The sequence below is a fragment of the Ictidomys tridecemlineatus genome, chromosome 10 (genome assembly GCF_052094955.1).
Source record: "Ictidomys tridecemlineatus isolate mIctTri1 chromosome 10, mIctTri1.hap1, whole genome shotgun sequence".
In the NCBI taxonomy this organism is placed as follows: domain Eukaryota; kingdom Metazoa; phylum Chordata; class Mammalia; order Rodentia; family Sciuridae; genus Ictidomys; species Ictidomys tridecemlineatus.
This window is the reverse complement of record NC_135486.1, coordinates 64,497,680-64,516,354: the sequence shown is the minus strand read 5'-3', so window position 1 is coordinate 64,516,354 and position 18,675 is coordinate 64,497,680. Positions and strand designations below refer to the sequence as shown.

The 18,675-nt window shown below is 38.0% G+C and overlaps 1 long non-coding RNA gene across 1 annotated transcript in view; it reads right to left on the bottom strand.

Annotated features, from left to right (window-relative positions):
* The window catches only part of LOC120887616 (uncharacterized), a 297,980-nt gene that overhangs the window by 154,902 nt on the left and 124,403 nt on the right, over nt 1-18,675 (bottom strand). Inside the window, exon 3 of the long non-coding RNA XR_013426640.1 lies at nt 830-1,011. This is a non-coding gene — a long non-coding RNA (uncharacterized LOC120887616). The remainder of the gene's footprint in view (nt 1-829; nt 1,012-18,675) is intronic.

Sequence of the window (18,675 nt, the reverse complement as noted above, 5' to 3'; positions counted from 1 at the left end):
AAGAAGTCAGGCCAATAGTGAGCAGAAATGAAAGAGCTCATGAGTCCAGAATGCAGATATTTAAAGGTTAGGAAAGCTAATGGCTTCTGAATTTTAAACAGTAAGAGATGAGATTGTTAAAAGACCTTTAGAGGCAAAGGTCCAGCAGAGCTTCTTAGTTGAAATAAATGACAGAAGCCAAAAGTAGGTAAAGGAATGCCTGCCTTGGCCCCATAGGTGTGAGGTCACCACCTTTAGGTTTAGAGCAGGGGTGTGATGGAGGGGAGGTGGAGGAGGGAAAGGGAAAGGGAGACCAGAGAGTGGGACAGGGAGGGAGGCCAATCACAGATATGGGTTCAGGAAAAAGCAAGATGTAACTAATGGGAAGCAAATAGATTAAAAGCCCTGAAGTTTTCTCAGGGAAGAGTATTTGAAAAGAAGTTGTAAAGCTAGACCAAAAGGAAAAATTTTAAAAGTCTTAAGACTTTTAAAATTTTAAAAGTCTTAAGAATTAAAAGAACTCTTGGACTCCAACTTTTTACAGATGAGAAATTAAGCTCCAAAATCTCTTCCATCCCTAGTCTCCAATGCTCATGTCATATGTGGCCAAAGATGATAGTTAACAAGGAAGAAGGCTCACTCTTCCTGTCCTTCTCCTGAAACATCAGAGCCGGGAGCCACAGTCAAACAAAACACAAACAACAACAACAAAAACAAGAAAACGAGGTAGTTCTCCCTGAAGGACCGAGCCAGTGTCTAATCAGAGCAATGTCCCCATTTACAAGACCTACCCCCAGAGGATCAGGGGATTTCAGCAAGACTGGGACCAGCAAAGTGGTGGTACACTTACCTTCTCCCTGCTGCACCCTGTGGAGCAGATGGGGCATGGGCAATGAGATCTTCACGTTTTGCTTCTATGCCATGTATTTAGGGGGCCACATCTGTATCTGATGGAGAGCTCTGCCACACATAGAATCTGATTCTGAATGAGACAGCCTGGTTTGGTTCCCTTTAGGAAATGTTGATTGTGTTCTGTGTGTGGAAAGAAGAATGAAAGAGATATTTGACAACCTGAAGGGCAGACGTCAATGAAACCTGGTTCTATGTTTACCAGACATATTTTCTCTTTTCCTTCCTTATGGGTTCACTGTTATTGAAAAAAGTCAGTCTTCAGCTCTGCCTGAAAATAGAATGGTCATGTGACTACATTCCAGCTAGTGGCATGTGAGCAGAGGAGATGCTCATAGGTCTGTCCCACCAAATACTCTATTCTCTGTCCTCTTCCTCTTCTGCATCAATCTTGCAGGCTCTTTGATAAAGACTGGGGTGTCAGAAGAAAAATGTATCCCTTAAAAGAGGGTCTCCCCATTTACACTGGATTATTCTTTGATAAAACAATAACCGTCTTGTAATTTTTCATTGATAAACCTATGAAATTGGTAGTTGTTTGTTATCACTTAGCTCAACTGTACTAAATAGAAATGTGTCATAATTTAGTCAGTTTTGAGAAATCCAAATGAAATGCAAATATTTCATTCCTTTGTTCTAATAAATATATTCATTTCCCCATGACAACTACAAATAAATCTTAGTGTAAACAATTTTAAAACTATAGACATCAGTAAATAATTTGCACATGCCATTCTATTCTACCCCCAATAGAAAGCAGGGAATCATTTATATGATAAGTGCTGGAAACAGGAATCAGACCAATGTTCTTTCCATATATTACATCTCATGAATGGCTTCAACTGTGACCAATGGGCATATTCTCATTTTAAGGTTAGATTATGAATGAAAATGAGATTGAGCCATTTCAATAGCAAACATCCAGCACCTTCTGCTGATCACAGGCATACGCTGATTCTCCTTTGAGTTACAATGGAGTTATGTCCTGATACACTTGTCATGAATTGAAAATTTGAAGGTTGAAAATGCATCTAACTTGCCTAGCCTACCAAGCATTAGAGCTCAGAAACACAGCATGCTGCAGACCATGAGCTGTTTACCCTAGTGACCAAGTGGCCTATGAGTGCCTCTGCAGACTGTCACTGTCCAGGATCTCGAGAGAGTCAAACATCACCAGCCCAGGAAGAGACCGAGATGTCAACTTCAAAGTTGAACAGTTTGTACTGAATGCACATCACTTTCACACTGTCAGGACCCTTCCTTAGGTCACTTGATGATACAGTGTTTCCCTGGGACTACTGGCTGAGCCTTCTGGTTGACAGATCATATTTTACTCTGTGGCAAGTTTTCACTTCAGACTTACTGAATGGTCTCTTTTATGAGTTTTTACTTGCTTCTGTTTAATAAAATATATACTGTATGTAAAAGCAATACATTTTTATTATCTATATTGCCATATTCACATTTGCTTTTAAATATGTTTTAAATAATTAAAGCATAAATTTATAAACATTCAAAGGAAAAATATTCCAAGTTCCATTTCAAGAATTTTTTAGAAGGAAAAAAAATGGAAAAAAAATCTTCTTATTCCTATGGAAAGATTTGATCACTCTGAGAGAAAATCAGAATAAGGAAATGTTAAATGTTATGTCTATTGATTTCTGATGTCTAAAATGGTACACGTACATAATAAACATTATGAAAAAGATAATAAAAGTCTGTATATTAAGAAACAGATAGTGATAAAGTGAAAACTAAAGCATTGCTCATAATTAATGAATTTCTAATATTTTTCATTTGGTTTTGCCACATCAAAATAATCGGGGAATGAATTTAGATTGGGGCATTCTAACTCTGGCATAGCATATCACTGGTTAACTCTATCTTTCAACATCTTAAATGCAAGCAATATTCTGATAGAATAAAATCTTTATTCATTTAGAATGAATCATATTTATAGTCATAATGAATTATTAATCATATCATGAATAATTTGTGCTAAAAAACTCTGATATTCAAAGAATATTTCAGGCATCTTTGAAAAAGATTTGGAATTTTTCAATCCCAGCAATCTACACAAACTATTTATTTCAAGGACAAATACATTTTCCAGAAGGTTTCACATCAACATGAGAAATCAAGTTTGATTGCATATTTAAATTTACACCTTACACCTGGCCTCATTCCGTTTCCACTTTCTAATCACTACAATATCATTTCAAGATATTGACAATGCTAAGATATTTAGGGAATGGTGCTTTAGAGATGATTCAGTGAAGATAATTATTCTATCTTTATGAATTTCCAGTTAAGCATTTCATGCTGATTTGTCAGCATATAATCCTGTAACTGTAATTAATTTGACAGATCTATAATCAGGATTCTTCGGGCAAAAACTAAACCTTTGGTTATTTTAATATCTTTTTAAACTCCTTTTTCATTTTCACTTACTACACCTTTCCAATTAACTTTATATAAAGCTTTAAACTATGTCCTTAGTTTTTCCTTCACAAAAGTGACTTGATATCTGAGGGCAAAGATCAGTAAATTAGTTCCTGAGGGAATTTCATATGTTAATGAAGGGTAGATATTAGCCCTTGATATTAATGGAAATTATTCATGCTCATCATGCCATGTAATCTCATCATTTGCAAGTCTCTTATTTCTGTCTAGAAATAAAGACTGAAGTCCTGTTTTTGAACTAAATTGTTATTGTGTAGTAGATAAAGTGATGGTTTTTAATTTATACCTGTGTGGATTTAATTTTTCCTAATATTGTGCCCTTATTCTTCCCAGCTAGTCATTTTTATCTAGGAGTTACCTTTTCCTCTTCAACTAACACCTTATTATTCTGGGTGAAATAGAAGAAGACCATGTAAATTTAAAAAAAATTAAAAATGAGAGTACTAAAATGTTAGAATAGAGAAGGTCACTTTCCTGGCTGCTTTATAGTGTAAACCCTTTTGTAAAGTAACTACTTTTAGCATGGGCAATGACTGATCATATCACTTCTGCTTACTGTGTCACATAACATTGTAGATGTCAATATATGGCTTAATGCTATATATTGTTTGCACTGGTTCTTGTTATTTTTTGTCTCCCCCTAAACAGTGAGGTACTGGAAATCTTCAGGGACAGTATTTAAGTCCACAAGGTAGGAAATCTACTACCACAAATGCATAATGTTAGATTCATAGAAAAACAATATAAAAATCAAGTTAAAAAAATCACCCCAAACACTGAGATACTCCAATAATAGAATCCATTGATTCCACAGTAGAAGAAATATCAGAGAAGGAGTTTAGAATATGCATAGTTAAACTGATCAGCAAAGTAAAGGCAACATAAGAGGTTACATCAGAGAGAAAATACAATAAGTAAAAGATAACTACAATAAAGAGAGATACATTCTGGAAAAAAAAATCAAGCAGAAATCCTTAGAATGAAGGAATCAATTGACGAAATTAAAAATGTATTAGAAAACATCACCAGCAGACTAGACAACTTGGGAGACAGAGTTTCAGGCAATGAAGACAAAATATATGATCTTGAAAATAAAATTGACCATAGAGAAAAGATGTTAAGAGACCATGAGCAAAACTTTCAAGAAATATGGGATAAGATGAAAAGACCAAACTTAAGATTTATCAGGACTGTTGAAGGCTCAGAGACACAAACCAAGGGAATGCACAACATTTTCAAAAAATACCTAAAATTTTCCCAAAACTTAAGAATGAAATGTAAAATCAAATACAGGAAGCATACATGATCCCAAATACATAGATTTACAATAGACCCACACCAAGGCACATTATATGAAAATGACTAACATACAGAGTAAGGATACTATTTTAAAGATGTCAGAGAAAAATGACAGAACATATGTTGAGGGAAACCAATCCAGATCTCAGTTGATTTCTCAACCCAGACCCTCAAAGCTAGGAGATCTTGAAATAACATATACCAAACTCTGAAAGAAAATGGATGCCAACCAAGAATACTATACCCAGTAAAATTAAACTTCGGAATAGATAATAAAATAAAAACCTTCCATGATAAACAAAGATAAAAGAATATAAAACTAGAAAGCCTGCACTACATAGCATACTCAATAAAATATTTCATGAAAAAGAAGTGAAAAATAAAATTGAAAACTAGCAAAAGGAGCAACAATAATAAAGAATAATCAAAAGAGAAACTAATTCAAGTTAAAAAACAGAAATAAATCAAAATAACAGGAAATAAAAATCATTTTTCACTAATAACATTGAATGTAACTGGCTGAAATTCATAATAAAAAGACATATAGTGGCAGATTGGATTTAAAAACCAAGACCCCAAATATATGCTGTCTCCAAGAGACTCACCTCAGAGGCAAAGACTGAAAGTAAAAGGATGGGAAAACAACATCATTCAACTGTATTTCATAAACAAGCAGGGGTTTCTATCCTCATATTAGATAAAGTAGACTTCAAGCCAAAGTTAATCAGAAGAGACAAAGAAGGACTTTTCATACTGCTTAAGGGAATTATACATCAACAAGACATAACAATTGTAAATATTTTTGTCACCAACAATGGAGCAACTACATTCATTAAACAAACCCTTCTCAATCTCAAGAATCAAACAGATCACTACACAATAAAACTGGGTGATTTTAACATGCCTTTCTTGTCACTGGATAGATCCTCCAAACAAAATCTAAAAAAAGAAGTTATCAAGCTAAAAACTACAATTATGTTTTCTTTGATATAAAGAGGTTGATAGGGAGCAGGAGCATGGGAGGAATAGACAAACTCTAGATAGGGCAGAGGGTTGGAGAGAAAGGGAGGGGCATGGGGTAATTAATGATGGTGAAATGTGATGATCATTACTATGCAAAGTACATGTATGAAGACATGGATTGGTGTGAATATACTAGATATACAACCAGAGATATGAAAACTGTGCTCTCTCTATATATATAATAAGAATTGTAATGCATTATGCTGTCATATATAAGTAAAAAAAATTTATATAAAAAATTTTAAAAAGTTAAAGATCAATTAATAATTTATACTTAACAGACACACATAGAATATTTCATCCATCAATGACTGAATACACTTTCTTCTCAGCAGCATATGGGTCTTTTTCAAAAATAGACCATATCTTAGGCCCCAAAGCAAATCTTAACAAATACAAAAAATATAGAGATAATATCTTGCATTTTACCAGATCATAATGGAATAAAATTAGAAAGCAATGATAAAATAAAAAAACAGAAGCTATGGTAACACTTGATGACTAAATAGTACACTACTTAATAACCAATGTATAGCTGAAAAAATAAGGGAAGAAATTTTTAAAAACTACTTAGATGTAAATGAGAACACCAATATAATATATCAAAATCTTTTGGACACTAAAAAGGCAGTTTAAGGAGAAAGTTCATTCCATTGAGCTCATTCATTCAAAGAATGGAAGGACACCAAATAAATAACCTAACACTATATCTCAAAGCCCTGGAAGAAGAAGAACAAATAAAAAACAAAAGCAGCAGAAGACAGGAAATAGTTAAAGTCACAAGTGAAATCAATGAAATTGAAATTAAAAAATTCAAAAAATCAACAAAACAAAAGTTGGTTCTTTAAAAAAATAATTCAAATTAATAAACCCTTATCCAAACTAGTAAAGAGTAAGAGAGGGAAAAAAACTCAAATTACTAATTTGTGATGAAAAAGGAAATATCAGACACTAATGAATTACAGATGATAATCAGAACCTGCTTTAAAAATTTATACTCTAATAAAATAGAAAAATCTTGAAGACATCAGCAAATTTCTAGAGATACATGACCTATCCAAATTACATCAGGAGGATACAGAAAATTCAAACAAATCAATACAAAGCAATGAAATTGAAGACACCATCAAAAGCCTATCCACAAAGAAAAGCTCAGGAACAGATTATCAGCTGAGTTCTACCAGACCTTCAAAGAAGAACAAACACCAATCCTCTTCAAATTATTCCATAAAATAGCAAAGGTGGGAGCCCTTCCAAACTCACTCTGTGAAGCTAGTATCACCCTGATACCAAAATGCAACAAAGATATGTGAAAGAAAGAAAATTCAGACCAATATCCCTGATGAACACGGGTACAAAAATTCTTAATAAAATATTGGCAAATCACATGTAAAAACATATTTAAAAGATATTACACCATGATCAAGTGGGGTTCATCAAGGTTATTTCAATATATGGAAATCAATAAATGTAATTCATCACATTGATAGACTTAAATACAAGAATCACATGATTATCTCAATAGATGTAGATAAAGCATTTGACAAAGTACAGCATCCATTCAATGTTCAAAACTCCAGAAAAACAAAGGATAGAAAGGATACAACACTGTAAATGCTAGATATGTTAAACCCAAACCAAACACCATTCTAAATGGAGAAAAATTGAAAGAATTCCCTCTGAAAATCAACAAGACAGGGATGCCCTCTTTCACCACTTCTATTCTACATAGTCCTTAAAACTCTAGCCAGAGCAATTAGACAAATGAAAGAAATTAAAGGGATACTAGTAGGAAAAGAAGAGCTCAAGAGCTCAAACTAAATATTCCTATTTGCTGATGACATGATTCTATATTTAGAAGACCCAAAAACTCCACCAGAAAACTTCTAGAACCCATAAATGAATTCAGAATATTAGCAGGAAATCAAATTAACTCCCATAAATCCATTGTGTTCCTATACATAATGATAATCAACTGAAAGAGACACTAGGAAAACTATACCCTTAACAATAGCCTCAATAGGGAGCAGGAGCATGGGAGGAATAGAGGAACTCTAGATAGGGCAGAGGGTTGGAGGGAAAAGGAGGGGCATGGGGTAATTAATGATGGTGGAATGTGATGATCATTACTATGAAAGTACATGTATGAAGACATGGATTGGGAGTTAAATTTAACAAGTGATGATCATTACTATGCAAAGTACATGTATGAAGACATGGATTGGGAGTTAAATTTAACAAAAGAGAAATTGAAGAAGACCTTAGAAGATAGAAAGACCTATTCTTGTTCATGGATAGGCAAAACTAATATTGTCAAAATGGTCATACTACCAAAAGCATTATACAGATTCAATGCAATTCCTATTAAAATTACAATGATGTTCTTCATAGAAATAGAAGAGTATTAGGGGCCCAGAATTGCCAAAGCAATCCTAACAAGGAAAGTGAAGCAGGAGGCATCATAATAGCAGACTTTAAATTACCCTACAGAGCTATCGTAACAAAAATGGCACGGTATTGCCACCAAATGTTATTGGCAACAAAACAGATATGAAGACCAATGGAACATAATAGAAGATACAGAAACAAACTCACATAAATACATTCATTGAATAGTAGACAAGGGCACCATAAATATACATTGGAGAAAAGATTGCCTCTTCAACAAATGGCACTGGGAAGACTGGAAATCTGTGTGTAGCAGAATGAAATTTAACTTCTCTATCTCACTCTGCACAAAACTCAAAGTGTGTCAAGGACCTAGGCATTAGACCAAAGTTCCTGCACTAACTAGAAGAAAAATAGGCCCAACTTTCTATCATGTCAGCTTAGGAACCAAATTCCTCAACAAGACTTCTAAAGCATAAGAAGTAAAATCAAGAATTAATAAATGTGATGGTATCAAATTAAAGGGCTTCTTCACAGCAAAGGAAACAAGGAAGAACATGAAAAGAAAGCCCAGAGAAGAGGATAAAATCTTTACCACTTGCACCTCAGATGAGGCATTAACCTTCATGATATACATAGAATTAAAAAAACTTAACATCAATAAAACAAATATCCCAATCAATAAATGGTCAAAGGTACTGAAATAGCACTTCATAGAAGAAATATAAGTGGTCAACAAATATAGGAAAAAAGGTTCAACATCTCTAGCAATTAGAGAAATGCAAATTAAAACTACACTGAGATTCCATCTCACTCCTATCAGAATGGCAATTACCAAGAAAACAAATAATAAATCTTAGTGAGGATGTGGTGGCAAAATTTCATTCATACACTGCTGGTGGGACTGCAAATTGGTGCAACCACGCTGGAAAACAGCATAGAGATTCCTCAGAAAAATTAGAATGGAATCACCATGTGAACCAACTATCCCACTCCTCAAAAGGGTTAAAAATCAGCATACTACAGTAATGCAGCCACATTGGTGTTTATAGCAGCTCGATTCACAATAGCTAACCTATAGAACCAACCTATTTGCCCTTCAAAAGATGAATGAATAAAGAAAATTCTGTAAATATACACCATGGAATATTACTGAGCCATAAATCTGAATGTAATTATGGAATTTGCCAATAAATAGATGGAATTGGAGACTATCATGCTAAGTGAAATAATCTAGTCCCCAAAACTCAAAGACCAAATATTCTCTCTGATATGCAGAATGGTGGGAGCAAGAATAGAAGTTCATTGAATTATACAAAGGGGAATGAAGGGAAGGGAGGGGGATGGGAATAGGAAAGACAGTCGATTGAATCTGACATAACATTCCCATTTTCATATATAAATTCATGACCAGTGAGACTCCACATCATATACAACCACAAGAATGGGAAGTTATACTCCATGTATCTATAATATGTCAAAATATATCCTATTGTCATGTATATTTAAATAGAACAAATTAAAATTTGAAGCTGAATTTTAAAAATTTAAAACTTTTTGTATCTAAATCCTTTGGGGATTCCATGAAGACCTGTAGTATACAATCACAATACATGTTTGCAAACCAGCACTATAGGATTTACAGAATGTGTTATTTTAACAGTGTATCTTTTAAAATATTACAGACAGTTGATTGGGATAAAATGTGAGTCATAGCAGGAATCTATGGAGATGGTGGATTTAGTAACTGATATGAAATTCTAAGATCTATAGTCCTTTCCTTCATTTGCCCATCACTTTACATACTGTGAAATACTTTAAGGCCCTTTGATCTGATTGGCATTTGAGGATCACAACAACCCTGAAATTCACATGCTACTCAACAGACATGAGTTCCCTTCCTGCAGGTCCTCCCAGTGGCGGAAGCAAGGCCTGTAGTAGTGTAGGCAATGCACTCCAAAGCCCAAGTAAGACCATGAAAAAGCATGAGCTGGACCAGATTCTTCATTCACATTGATGTAGTTAACCGCTGGGATGTTAAGTTTACGTTGACAACTTGACTGGGTTAAAGACTACCCAGATGGCTAAAGGTGTTTCTGGAAGAAGTCAGCATTTGAATCAGTGGATAGATAAGTAAAAAGATCAGTCCTATCAAGTAGGTGTCCATACCCAATCCATCAAAAGCCCAGACAGAAAAACATATGGAGAAAGAGTGAATTCTCTTTTTTCTTGAGCAGGGACATTTATCTTCTCTAGCTCTCAGACACTGGAGCCCTAGGTTCTCAGGCCTTTGGACTCCAGGGTTTACACCAGTGCCCCCTGTGTCTCAGATCTTCTGAGCCAACAGTTTTACTCCACCAGCTTTGTTGGGTCCCCACCTTGCAGACCATGTAGCACGGGACTTCTACACCCCCATAACCTCATGAGCCAGTTCCCATAATACATCTCATATATCATGACATGTGTCCTATTGGCTGTGTTTTTCTGGAAAACTCCACCCAATACAGTTATTCGCATTCATTAGATGTTGCTATGCTTAGCATATTAAGTATGTGTGGAATCTCCACTATAAAAAAAATCACATAATTAATTTTTGGGGGGTTACCAGGAATTGAATCTCATGGGTGCTTAACCACTGAGCCACTTCCCAAGCCCTTTTTATTTCTTTATTTTTATTTTGAAACAGATTTTCACTAAATTACTTAGGGACTCACTAAGTTGCTGAGGCTGCCTTTGAACTTGTGATCCTCTTGTCTCAGCCTCCTAAGCCAAACAAAATGGGTCATACTACTTAAACTTGAGTAAATAAAAATGAATAGCACAAAGGTGTGGGGTTTTTTTCTTTCTTTTCTTGCCTATTTTGCAAAAACAGAGCCTGTAAAAAGTTTACTCAAAAATTCAAGGCTGCTGAATCCTACAAATTTGAGCTATTCTCTGATAAACATTAGTTTGCTTTATTTCATCTTTTTTTCTTCTGACAGGCCAAAACAGCCCTGTTTGTCCTTGTCAAAATCTTAAGCTTTTCAAGAGGCAAGAACAATTTCTCCAGTCTGGATGACAATCATGACTACGTTCGTTACAGTTCCACTCCTGTCTCCGCCTCTTTCTCAGCCCAGCAAACAGCTGCTGTGCTGGCCCCCAGGGGAGTAGAGGGCACACTTGGGAGAAGATATACAATTTTCAAAAAAAAATCAGCTCTAGTTCAGCTTGAATAGGACAGGAAAGAACCAACACTAAGATAGGAAGTCCAAGCCAGGCTTGAACAATGTATTTCTGTCTGCACTGGAACAAAGTCTACCATTCAACTTTGGTGGCATGGAACAGGAAAGCATCAGCCAATGCTGTTTAGAGTAGCAACTAATTTGATTTAAAGAAAAATATCTGTGCCTATATGTCACTATTATGAGAATTCTTTGGCCCTGTCTGAAACAAGCACCATTGGAACATCTAAGGAGTGTATTATGGTTTAGATATGAGATGTCCCCCAAAACGAATGTGTGAGACAATGAAAGAAGGTTAGAGGTGAAATGATTGGGGCATGAGAGCCTTAACCTAATCAATGGATTAATCTCTTGACATGGATTAACTAGGTGGGTAACCACACTATTAATCCCTGTCAGGAGATTAATAAATAGAGTAAGGCTGGGGGGCAGTCAGTCATTAGAGGTATACCTTTGGGGTATATATTTTGTCCCTGGAGAGTGGAGTCCCTCTTTTTCTCTCTTTCTGCTTAGGGCCACATCCTGAGCTGTTTGCCTCCACCACACTTTTCTGCCATGATGTTCTGCCACCCCCCAGGAGCAATGGAGTTGGCATCTATGGACTGAGACCTCTGAAACTGTGAGTCCCCAAGGAAATAATTCTGCCTCTAAAATTGTCCATCAGGCATTTTGGTCAGAGCAGCAGAAAAGCTGATAAAAACAGTGTCATCCAGGGGTCATGACATTGGGTCCAGCACTGATGGTGTGGACTCCAGTCCAGCTGGATGCTGAACTCAGAGTAGGCTTCAGGTCCTGCAGGCGCTTCATTCTTCCAGGTGAGGTTCTTGTACGAATCTCAGCATAACAGTGAGGCCAAAACACACACGATGATGAGTTGAAAGCCCTTTGAAAAGCACAGAACCCACTCACCTCCCCACAGACAAAGCACTGTGGGGGATGAATGCTGGATCTCTTTAACTGTAGTATATTGAAGCATCTCCTTACATACCCTGGATATATACAACTTTTGTCAATTATACCTCAATAAACCTACAGAAAAGAAGAAGAAATTTTAGAAATGAAACTTTTCAGTGAAGCTTGTTTTTCTGAGGACATTACAAATGCCCATTTAGGATGTAATCTCTCTTGCTAATAATTTCACCCACTAATCAGGAGATGCTAGACATACACACTGTCCAGAAGAAATGTCAAGAGAGATTTTACTCAGGTTCTTTCATGGGAGAGAGTTCAGCATAAACTAAGCTCAGCTCCACTGAAACAAGAGGCAGGAGGCTTTGCTTTTTCTGGACTTGCAGATACCCTGCCAGATCAGGGGCCGTTGGACAACCTGCTTGGGCCTCCGAATTGACCAACCAGCATCTGTCAAAGTTAGCTCCACTGGCCACAGAGACCTAGAGACAGGGGCCCTTTCTTTCTTGATCATTCCATTTCAAGAGGAAGTGCCCAGATCTTTGAGAAAGATAATTCTGGATATAAAACATTTACTCCTCAAAGAAACAGAAGGAATTTAAGATTGTAAGTTTTCTAAAGACAGGGACTTCCAGGTTTGGATGGAACAGGTAGTAAATTCTTCTAGCCACATTAAACTTCTCAAGCAGGAATCTTAAGAAGGTGTGGTGGGGTGTCTGAGTCATCCCAAGGACTGGACCTTGAATTGTTAGATATGCTAGTGTTCCTTCAAGTCTGGGCTGGCAGTGTTTACAAAGCCATTTGTATTGAGAGAGTTTGAAGCCAAGAGGGATCAGAGGAGCTGAGTGAAGTCAAGGAGAGGAGGAGAGAGACTCTTCACATGTGTCCATCAAGCAGTCCTCATAACATATTATGGCTTGAATTTGATGCAGGTAGCCTTCACTATAAGGTACACATCTAGGAAACATCAAACCCTTAAATTTTGTTCAGGTCTCCACTTCATGATTTGACATGTGTGGAGGAATACATATATTTTAAAGTTAAAATAGGAGGAACAAAACTAAGATCTTAGAATGTCAAAATCACTTCCAACATTAATGTAAACACATGCATGCGCACTCGCACACACGCACACACACACATCAAAAATATTAAGGCAATTTAAAAGTGATTATTTAAAAAATATAAAAAAGAATTCAAAATCTTAACACAAAAAAACACACAAATAACCCAGTCAATAAATTGATAAAGAAACTGAACAGGCACCAATAATTAATGTTGGTGAAGATGTGGGGGGGGGGGAAGCACACTCATACATTGCTGGTGAGACTGCAAATTGGTGCAGCCACTCTGGAAAGAAATGGAGATTCCTAAGAAAACTTGGAATAGAACCATCATTTGATCCAACTATCCCACACCTCAGTTTATACCAAAAAGACTTAAAATCAGCATACTATAGTGACACAGCCACATCAATGTTTATAGCAGATCAATTTACAATAGCTAACTTATGAAACCAACCTAGATGCCTTTCAACAGATGAATGGATAAAGAGAATGTGGCATATAGTCACAATAGAATGTAACTCAGCCATAAATCAGGATGTATTTATGACATTTGCCAGTAAATGAATGGATCTGGAAATTACTGTGCTAAATGAAATAAGCCAGTCCTCCCAAAAAAACAAAGGTCAAATATTCTCTCTGATATGTGAATGCTAATTCACAAGGGGTGGGTGTAGAATAGAATTTCATTGGATTAGACAAAAGGAAATGAAGGGAAGAAAGGGGAAACAGAAATGGGAAAGATGGTGGAATGAATCCAACATAATATTCCTATGAACATATATGAATACACCACAGTGAATCTCCACATGTACAACCACAAGACTGGGAACTCAATTAGAATAAAATGCACTCATGTTTGTATAAAGAAGTCTAAATATACTCTACTGCCTTAGAGATAATGAAACATAGTAGATAGTGGAGGAATCAAAAATATATCCAACCAAGTCTTTTAGGAACACTTGAACTTCCCTTTCATCAAATCCAAGAAGACCAGCCAGTGCTCTAGATGCTTGGGGCGAGACAGGGATTTAGGATAAAGATATACCAAGTTCCAAAGGAAATGCCCACAAGCCACTGAGAAGCAGAAGGCACATTATAAAACTTGCCCAACCTGCCTTTGGTCTGCATTCTCGTAAAATTAGGAAAACTCACAGATGCAGGGAAAACTGGCCCAAAATTGTACAGATCCATCTGGCTTCACCTTAAGTCTGGCCTCTAGCTACAGCTCCTCTGAAAACACAGGACCCTAACCCAAAGCATAGCATCTCACTCTGGAGACAGCCCACATTCTCCCTTGAACCTGTAGCTACTTTCTACATAGACCTCTGTCCATGCCTTTGTCTGGAACTTGCCAGAATTCTTTCCTGTCACGTATGCCAAGAACCCTTCTGCTCCTGAGTGGAATCCCCCTCCCCTCTGGGAATTCCTCAGGCCCCTCCCTCATGGTACCTCTTCTCCTGAGATCTCTTGGTGGCTTGTATGGGGATCTACTTTGGTAAGTTTTCTCAAGTGGTTTCTTTGTGCCTTGGCTGTGACTTATTCTGTAAGCCCCTGTGCTATGACCCCTCTCTGATGCCTTCGCTTTCTAGACCAGAGAGCCCTACCTGGAGCTACCTTAGTAGGTCCCTAATTCCTCCTCCCGGATGGATGGGAAATCTCCATGCCCTGCAGATTCAAGTGGCAATGAGGTGACAGCCAATGCCATTCTGGGGAATTGGTAAGCGTCTTTGAACTCCAAAACCATGAAGGGGCTCAATGGCCCCTCTTGAAAACTCTTTCTCTTTTCACACTGCGTAGTGGGATCATGTAGGTTTCTCAGCCTTTATGAAACTCAAACAGGTGACTTTGTTCTTTTCTTTTCTTCCCCCCCCCCCATTTCTCTTCCTTTCTTTCTTTCCCTTAAGCCAACGTACCTCATTCCTGGGTCAGAGGGACAGACATGACGAGTGGTCTGTCAGTGTTTTGAGAGCCCTTCGTTTCAGCAAATGTGGGGTTCACCCGAGACATATTATTATTGCAGGGACCTGGCCTTCAGTTATAAATCTAAGTGATGAGGACAACCTCCACCTGCCCTCCCTCACTCCCGTCATGAACTGTCTCTCTACAATCTCACGCTGCATGTTCCCACCAAACTATTCTGCCCAATACCTGTGTGCATAAAAATAATTTAAAGTATTTTAAGGCAGACTATTTAAAGAATGTTTTTATGTAATATGGTTTGGCTTCAATATAAATAAGGGAATGGAGAAATGTGGTCTAAAAATGGCACTGTAAACTTTAACACAATGTAGCAGCTTCATTTATTCTGTAAGCAAGAAGAAAAATGGACAGAGATTCCATATGATCAAGTTTTTAGGGCCTTACATCAAAATCCAAGGTCACACCTGGCTTGGCAGTGCACACCTGGAATCCCAGTGACTCAGGAGGCGGAGGCAGGAGGATGGGAAATTCAAAGCCAGCCTTTGCAACTTAGCAAGGTCATAACAATCTTAGCGAGATAGTGTCTCAAAAATAAAAAGTAAAGGTGCTGGGGCTGTAGGTCAGTGGCAAACACACCAAAGTTCAACCCAGTACCACCCCCCACCAAAAAAATCTAGAGAAAAATATCCAAAGTTACAAATTCTGCAAGATCTATTTTGTTCATATCACCCTTTAATCCAGTAGGGATGAACACAATCCAATGGAGGATTTAACCGACCTCCTCCATCACCCGTGGCTCAAATTGTAGGACCAGTAGCATCTCCGGAGGTTTTAAGTGAAACCTCTGTCTTCTCCAATGACTTCTCCTCCTTACCACCTTCGTATCTCCTCCTTTATCCTTCATTACCAGAGGAACCCAGTTGTTATGGTTTAGATGTGAAATGTTCCCCCAAGAGTTTGCATGTGAGACAGTGCAAGAAGGTTCAGAAGAGAAAGGATTGGGTTGTGAGAGCCGTAACTCATATTGAGAGAACCTGTTCTTTTCTCCATGACCAACTTCACACAATGTAAACAAAGCCTGGGTAGATTCCAGAGGACCCTGATCAGGTCACAGGTGGGCTCCCAGCCCTGTGTTTATGTTTGATCTACTGTGGCTGACATTCAAGGAGTCTTTTCTACCTGCTGCACCCCTGAGGAAAAGACTCCTTTATGGGCAGCCACAAAGGCATGTGGTGGTGAAGTGCACACTCAAGACCATGAACAGCCTGTAGGGGAGAATGCTACCCCAACCAAAGTCCTAGCTGGGATTACCAAAGCCAAAGTCACAACCTTAGTAAACAAAACTGTATGATCACACGTTTGATCAAGGAAATGAGAGGACATACAAGTGAATCAGATAATTTTGAAAAGATTTAGGAAATAATACAATATAAGGATGAAAATGCTGCTTTGTTTTTGGGATGAAACCCTCTGGAAATATACTAACGCTGATCTAGACTCATGTGAGGGATGAATTTTGTTAGGGTCTCACGTTATCAGTGAATCAGCCTCAGATATGAGCAAAAAAAATAAAACCTGGAAACAGGTGATAGGACCTCAAACTCACATTGATCAACTTTTGAACTTGACCCTTGGGGTTTTCAACAATACAGACAAGACAGAAGAAAATATGAGGGACTGGGACAGATGGAAGCAGAAACTGGAACCAGCCCAATTATCTGCCCTGATGAACCAAGCCCTTGTCCTCCTCACTACAGCTCCCTGGCCACAGAGCCATGTAGTCGCTGGCATGGATCTGAGACACAGAAAGTCGGGACCAAGGCAAGTCACTGTGCACTGCCCTGTCATTCCACAGTGGCCCAGTCCCAAAGAGTAAATTCTGTTCCTGTCACTCTTGAATTCCATTGTAGTTTATGAATTTCATCCTTCGAATTTGCAAGGTAAGAATCCAGGAAGAAATTGGCAGTGAGCTGCTAGGGTCTGCTCTAACACTGGAGGGCATATCCCATCAAGAGCTGCAATGCACCATTTGATAGTAGTGAAGAATCCAGCTTTGCCAGCTGCGACCCTTGAAGCTGATGCCTACAGGCATCCCCTGCTGTGATCAGCTCCTAATACCAAAAGGGGCTTGTTCAACTGCAGATGCCTGCAGCTTACACAGACCCCAACCACCCACCTGCCAAAGCAGAGATTAATTCAGTCTCAAACTTCAGTGTCACTAGCATTGGGTAGTAAGTGCCTGACTACTCAGGGTTACCCAAAGACTCCTAATAGGAAAAGGGGTAAAAGTTGAAGCCAGAACTACTACCTTTGCAAAGAAGCTGGGTACTAGAGCAAGGATCACCACAAGCCTGGTTTATAAACCTGCCTCTACCTGGGTTTTTCACCCTCTGTAAAGGGGCATCACCTCAGAGGAGCTTGGGAAACTCTTGACCTGGCAGGTAAAGATATTAACTTTTAAACAAGAAGGCTTAATTTTCTGAGACCCACTGATTTACATCGCCTTCAGCTTGTAGATTTGGTGTACTAGTTTTTACTCCAGGGTCCTTCACTCTCCCAAGTCCTGACTCCTTTGCTGGGAAGAGACTTTCTAGCTGCTCTAGGTAGAACTCTTCATTTAGCACCAAGACTTCCCCCTGCCTTAGGTTTTTACTACAGGGCCAACAAGTAACAAATATAGATCTGAAGATGCTTTTTCTCAAATGGATCCTCAAGTCTGGGACACTGAAACTCCAGGGAGCCAGTTCAGGTTCAGCCTGTTTCTAGTTCTTTAAAGAGCCCAAAAGTTTATCCCCATAAACAACTTCCTATCAAACCAGAGGCCCACTGGGGACCTTAGTCTCTCATTCCTACATTCTTAAAATATGTTCTTTCCATTCATTGCCAGTCCCCATATAATATCCCATTCTTGCCATTCTAAAACTAAATGGGGAATATCAATGAGTCCAAGACTTATGGACGATTAATAAGATTGTAGTACAATTGTATCCTTATCATCCCTATACTATTTTGACTCAGATACAAAGTGGATCTGCATGGTTCACTGTTCGGGATCTTACATATGTTTTCTTCTGCATCCCATACATCTGGCTCACAATATTTACTTGCCTTTAAATGGACTGACTCTGCAACCATTCAAAATGCCCAGTAAACCTGGGCAGTGCTGCCTCCCGGGCTCAGATGAAGCCTCCACTTGTATTGAAATGCTTTAGCATAAGGATTATGATCTCTTGAAATAGGGTCTCTGTGCCAGTAAGGAGATGATCTCCTTATTTGCAGTCCCACTAAACAGGACTCTGACACAGCACAAAATTCTGAGCTTCCTGGAAGCTGCAGGATGTTGAGTATCTCCACAAAAGGCTCAGATCTCCCAACAAAAGGCACAACACTTGGGTCTCATCCTAACTCCAGGGGATGAACTCTCACCCCTGAGAGTGAAGAAGCCTTTGTAAAGATAGGACTGCACACAGAGAGGCCAGGCAGTGCCCTGGGAATGG